This window comes from Cryptomeria japonica, chromosome 7 (genome assembly GCF_030272615.1).
Source record: "Cryptomeria japonica chromosome 7, Sugi_1.0, whole genome shotgun sequence".
Classification (NCBI taxonomy): domain Eukaryota; kingdom Viridiplantae; phylum Streptophyta; class Pinopsida; order Cupressales; family Cupressaceae; genus Cryptomeria; species Cryptomeria japonica.
The window spans coordinates 330,416,246-330,422,903 of record NC_081411.1 but is presented as its reverse complement, the minus strand read 5'-3'; positions in this window follow the sequence as shown (position 1 = coordinate 330,422,903).

The window sequence follows — 6,658 nt, the reverse complement described above, 5'->3', positions numbered from 1 at the left end:
ACAATCTTGAATTCATTTGCAAATGCAAGAATCATTGCCAGTATAGAAAGAAAGTAATCTAAGATGGAAGCTTCAAGGAGAAGGTGACCAAGTAAAAAAGATGATGCGATTTAGGAATATCTCTCACTATCATCTCATTCCCTCCATCTTCACTGTAGGTGCTTGCAAATGTTGAGTATCTATAAATATGCCTCAATCACCTACAACTTGCGATGAGTTACAAGGAGCAAGTAGTTGAGGTGGAACTTAATCATCACCAACTCACCTTTCACACATCATTTCAAGTCAAGACATCTAGTTTCAATGCACTTGATTCATCCAATGAGGCAGATAACTACCATATGTAAGCACAAAATTTGATGTACCTACCATCATCGTCTATTGGTCAAACATTCAAGGAAGGACATGTGTCCTATTTTTGTAATTTTTTCACTAGTCGAGCATTAAATGCTATGTAATGGATGTAACAAATCCTAATCAGGGTTTTCATCTTGTAATCCCAGCCATTGATTGTGAATCCATCCAAGCCATTCATTTTAAAGAGATATCTATATAAGGCGCAGTTTCTCATTTGTAAGGGCTAATAGTTCACCAATAGCTAATAGTCAATAGTTAAATAACAACTAGAGTAGGATAAAAGGAGATTGTTGCCAAGAATTTGTTGCAAGAAGCACGCTAATTTCATTGAAGATATGGTGAACTTTATATGTTGATTCAACAATTTGCATGGTCTCTACTTCTCATTCAATTTTCATGTTGTTTAGATGAATGGAAGAACTTTATGCATGATCAATGGTGAAATTCGTACATCCATACTAATAACACCTTGTTGATTGTAAAGTGTCTTGCATAGTCAATTGGATATGTCCTAGCCAAGCTTAACTTCAATTATCACTCCTTCATTGATATGCTTCACCTTGAGGGTGTCTACGCTTGTAGTGGTGATTTGAAAATCATTAGCTATCCCTAGAAGATTGCACTAGCCTTGTGGAGATGTTCGTTGCATGTCAAAGAAAAGCTTAGTTGAGTTTCACCAAAGATTGTCGATCGCTCTTACATTCCTAGGATTAGAGTAGCTTCTTAAACCCTATCATTTTTTCCTTTTTTCAAATCAAGTTAAATTTCACATTCCAACGACATTCGAGCATTGAAGATTCAACGTAAGTCCCCTTGTGATTCCAACAATATCACATCAAACACACTGAGTCTATCCAAGAGCACATCAAGACTTGACATTTGGAACATTGGAGTCATCCCATTTGATCACATAGTTTAGAACTTGGGAGGATTTTGTTCAAGAGAGGATATAATACTTAGTATTTTATTCTATGTTGCATTGTGCATGAAAAACACATCAACATGATGATGTATTACCTCTTTATGAGAAATTCCCTTTTCATAATATTTGTCAATAAATTTGAATGCTTAATATTTTGTTTTCATCCATGAAAAAGTATTGTTGGTTGATGGTTCATGTTAGAGCATTCTACCTTCAATCTGTTCTCTAATGTCTTTACAACTTTCCATGTGCTTTTGTTGCAATAATTCTTCTTCATTATGTTCTTCAATAAATTTGAAAGATGTGTACTTAGTTTGTGTACAATTTAAGGAAGACTAATTGATGATTCATTTTTATGTTCTCTCTGTCCAAGTTGACCTCCAACCTTTGTTTTCACAAAATTATTCATCAAATATGTATCAATACTTTCTAAGATGAAGGCTTCTATCTTTGGAGAAGAAAAAGGCATTGATGAGTAATCATTTTTATTTGCCTCCTGATTGTTCACATTAGCAAAAGACCCAATAGTCATTATAGCTAAAGTAGAACTAAACACTATATCCCTTGGTTGAACACAATGCTTGTCTACATTTTCCCAGGGAATAGAATAGTTATTATCATTTTAATCTTCAAGGGAAACTTTCTGAGTCATCATCACCACCCTCAATATATAAATGGTACATTGTAATAATATTTGAAGAAATTGAATTACCTTTGAGCAATTCCTCTTCACCTAGAATTGTGAGGTTCAAACAATTATATGTGAGAGGCATCAACTTTACTCTTTTTGCATTGGGCTTAAGCTATGTATAAGCTTGCTCTTCAGATTGATAACTCTGATTTTATATTGAAGATTCCTTTATCAATTCAAACTTTGAAACCTCTGAAATACATCTTTTAATGCATTTTTCTTTTAGTATTCCGGATAAAATTAAGTCATCTTAAATTTCAATAGCTTCTTTTTAGGTAGTTTCCAAGGGTATATGTACCAAGTTGTGGTACCAAAAGAGGGTCTTAAGATGCCACTTTTTTTTTTTTTTTTGAAATTAGCAAAGTCTGAACTTCAACGACAAATTGAAGATAGTTACACTCCAAATTTGAAGATGAAACAAGAACAAGAGTCAGAGTGCTTCGAGTCTACTTTCTAAACTACTATTTTTTTTGAAAATGGTGGAGATTAAGGGCTTCAAAAAGGGGGCCCACAAAAAGTGGTCCTATTTTTATGCAAAAAACATAACATAGCATTTGTTGTGGCCCCCCTAAGATGTTAACTTTTTTTTTGAATTTTTAAAATTACTTCGGTGAGAAATTAGCTAACACCTCGTAGTTTATGCCATAATTTTCAGCTAATTTTTTATTGAGTATATGATTTTTTACTAATTTTCGAAGTGGACACAACCTAAAAAATGGAAATTTGAGTGTGCTCCCCCTTAAAATCATTGAAAACAAATAAAAAATCAATTTTTTTTAAAAAATTGTGTAGAATGGAGTCTATTTTCTAAAAATGTAATTTTTTTCAAAATTTGATGAATGTGTAAAAATCTATATACAAAATAGTGCATGCTAGTTTTTGACAAAAAACAGACAGACTAACAAAAGAAATTATAGATGAAAGACTTAACGAAATCAAAATCTGAAATAAATTACATTTTTGGATAGCTAAGAGGGAGCTAAAGTTTACCACAGTATTTTTTTTAACTTCATTGAGACACGTGCAAACCTAACGGAGAGCACGACCAAAAATATGTCAAAATTTTCAATGTTCTAATAAAAACATGTCTCTAGCCTAAAATGGTCGTCCAAACCTTTGGGTTGGATGCCCAAGGCAAATCCAAACCATAGGTTTGGTGTTTCCCAAAGCGGGCCATTTGGCGCACACCAAATATGGCGCTCCTCCTATTTGGCATGCGCCAAATATGATGCTCGCCCTATTTGGCATGCACCAAATGTGATGAATGGATATTCCATTTGGTGCGTGCCAAATGTGGTCCATATTCCACATTTGGCGCGCGCCAAATAAGGACGAAGAGGGAGATTGCTCGAGGAATAGGAGAATAAGGGAATTGTGAGAGCTAGAGAGGGGAGGGACAAAGAAGAGTATGTATTTATAAGAATGAAGAGCCCGAGAAGAGGTAAGGGGAGAGAGAGAATATGAGATCTAGTTCATAGAGAGAGATGGAACTACGAGGGAAGGGAGATAAAGAAGGGAGAGGTGAGATTGATGTTTCTATGTACACATTTGACACTCTCCCTATTTGGTACACGCCAAATGTGGAATAGAAACATACTCTTCTTTGTCCCTCCCCTCTCTAGCTCTCACAATTTCCTTATTCTCCTATCCCTCAAGCTATCTCCCTCTTCATCCTTACACCCATCTAACTCCCTCTCTCACCTCTTTCCCTCAGTTTCTTCCTCACTCCCTCCTCTCTCTAGGTCCTAAGGGGTCATAGGACACCATATGACCTCTTAGGACACAATATGACCCCTAACGACACCTAAGGGGTCATATGGTGTCCTAAGGGTTCATAAGACACCAGATGACCTCTTAGGTTACCATAGGACCCATAACGACACCATATTTTGTTCTAAGTGGTCATAGGACACCATATGACCCCTTAGGACACCATACAACCAATAATGACACCATATGGTGTCTTAATAGGTCATAGGTCACCATATGATCCCTTAGGTGTGGTTAGGGGTCATATTGTGTCCTAAGGGGTTATATGGTGTCTTATGACCCCTTAGGACACCATATGACCCCTTAGTACACCATATGGTGTCAGTATGGTTATTATAGTGTCCTATGACCCCTTAGGACACCATATGAGCCCTTAGTACACCATATGGGGTCAGTATGGTCTTATGGTGTGCGATGATCTCTTAGGACACCATATGACCCCTTAGGACACCATACGACCCATAATAACAACATAAGGTGTCCTAAGGGGTCATATGGTGTCTTAAGGGGTCATAACACACCATATGACTTGTTAAGACACAATATGATCCCTAACGTCACCTAAGGGGTCATATGGTGTCCTAAGGGGTCATAGGACACCATCTGACCCCTTAGGTATCCATACGACCCATAACGACACCATATTGTGTCCTAAGGGGTCATATGGTGTCCTAAGGGGTCATAGGACACCATATGACCCCTTAGGACACCATACGACCCATAACGACACCATATTGTGTCTTAAGGGGTCATATGGTGTCCTAAGGGGTCATAGGATACCATATGGCCCCTTACGACACCATACGACCCATAACAACTCCTAAGGGGTCATATGGTGTCTTAAGGGTTCATAACACACCATATGACCCGTTAAGACACAATATGATCCCTAACGACACCTAAGGGGTCATATGGTGTCCTTTGGCCCCATAGGACAACATATGACCCCTTAGGTGTCTATACGACCCATAATGACACCATATTGTCTCGTTATGGGTCATATGGTGTCCTACAGGGTCATAGGATACCATATGACCCCTTAGGACACCATACAACCCATAACAACACCATATTGTGTCCTAAGGGGTCATATGGTGTCATAAGGGGTCATATGGTGTCATAGGGGTCCATATGACCCCTTAGGACACCATATGACCCATAACAACACCATATTGTGTCCTAAGGGGTCATAGGACACCATATGACCCCTTACGACACCAAAGGACCCATAACGACATCATATTGTGTCCTAAGGGGTCATAGGATACCATATGACCCCTTACGACACCATACGACCCATAACAACACCATATTGTGTCCTCAGGGGTCATATGGTGTTTTAAGGGATCATAACACACCATATGACCCGTTAAGACAAAATATGATTCCTAACAACACCTAAGGGGTCATATGGTGTCCTATGGCCCCATAGGACACCATATGACCCCTTAAGTGTCCATACAACCCATAACAACACCATATTGTGTCCTAAGGGGTCATATGGTGTCCTAAGGGGTCATAGGACACCATATGACCCATTAGGACACCATACGACCCATAACGACACCATATTGTGTCCTAAGGGGTCATATGGTGTCTTAAGAGGTCATAACACACCATATGACCCGTTAAGACACAATATGATCCCTAACGACACCTAAGGGTTCATATGGTGTCCTATGGCCCCATAGGACACCATATGACCCCTTAGGCATCCATACAACCCATAACGACACCATATTGTGTCCTAAGGGGTCATATGGTGTCCTAAGGGGTTATAGGACACCATACGACCCATAACGACACCATATTGTGTCCTAAGGGGTCATATGGTATCCTAAGGTCATAGGACACCATATGACCCCTTAGGACACCATACGACCCATAAAAACACCATATTGTGTCTTAAGGGGTCATATGGTGTCCTAAGGGGTCATAGGATACCATGTGACCCCTTACGACACCATACAACCCATAACGACACCATATTGTGTCCTAAGAGGTCATATGGTGTCTTAAAGGGTCATAACACACCATATGACCCATTAAGACATAATATGATCCCTAATGACACCTAAGGGGTCATATGGTGTCCTATGGCCCCATAGTACACCATATGACCACTTAGGTGTCCATACAACCCATAATGACACCATATTATGTCCGAAGGGGTCATATGGTGTCTTAAGGGGTCATAGGACACCATACGACCCATAATGACACAATATTGTGTCCTAAGGGGTCATAGAACACCATACAACCCATAATGACACCATATTGTGTCCTAAGGGGTCATATGGTGTCTTAAGGGGTCATAACAAACCATATGACCAGTTAAGACACAATATGATCCCTAACGACACCTAAGGGGTCATATGGTGTCGTATGGCCCCATAGGACACCATATGACCCCTTAGGTGTCCATACAACCCATAACCACACCATATTGTGTTGTAAGGGGTCATATGGTGTCCTAAGTGGTCATAGGACACCATATGACCCTTTAGGACACCATACAACCCATAATGACACCATATTGTGTCCTAAGGGGTCATAGGATACCATATGATCCCTTATGACACCATACGACCCATAACGACACCATATTGTGTCCTAAGGGGTCATATGGTGTCTTAAGGGGTCATAACACACCATATGACCTGTTAAGATACAATATGATCCCTAACGACACCTAAGGGGTTATATGGTGTCCTATGGTCCCATAGGACACCATATGACCCCTTAGGTGTCCATACGACCCATAACCACACCATATTGTGTCCTAAGGAGTCATATGGTGTCCTAAGGGGTCATAGGACACCATATGACCCCTTAGGACACCATATGACCCATAACGACATATGACCCCTTAGGACACCATACGACCCATAATGACACCATATTGTGTCCTAAGGGGT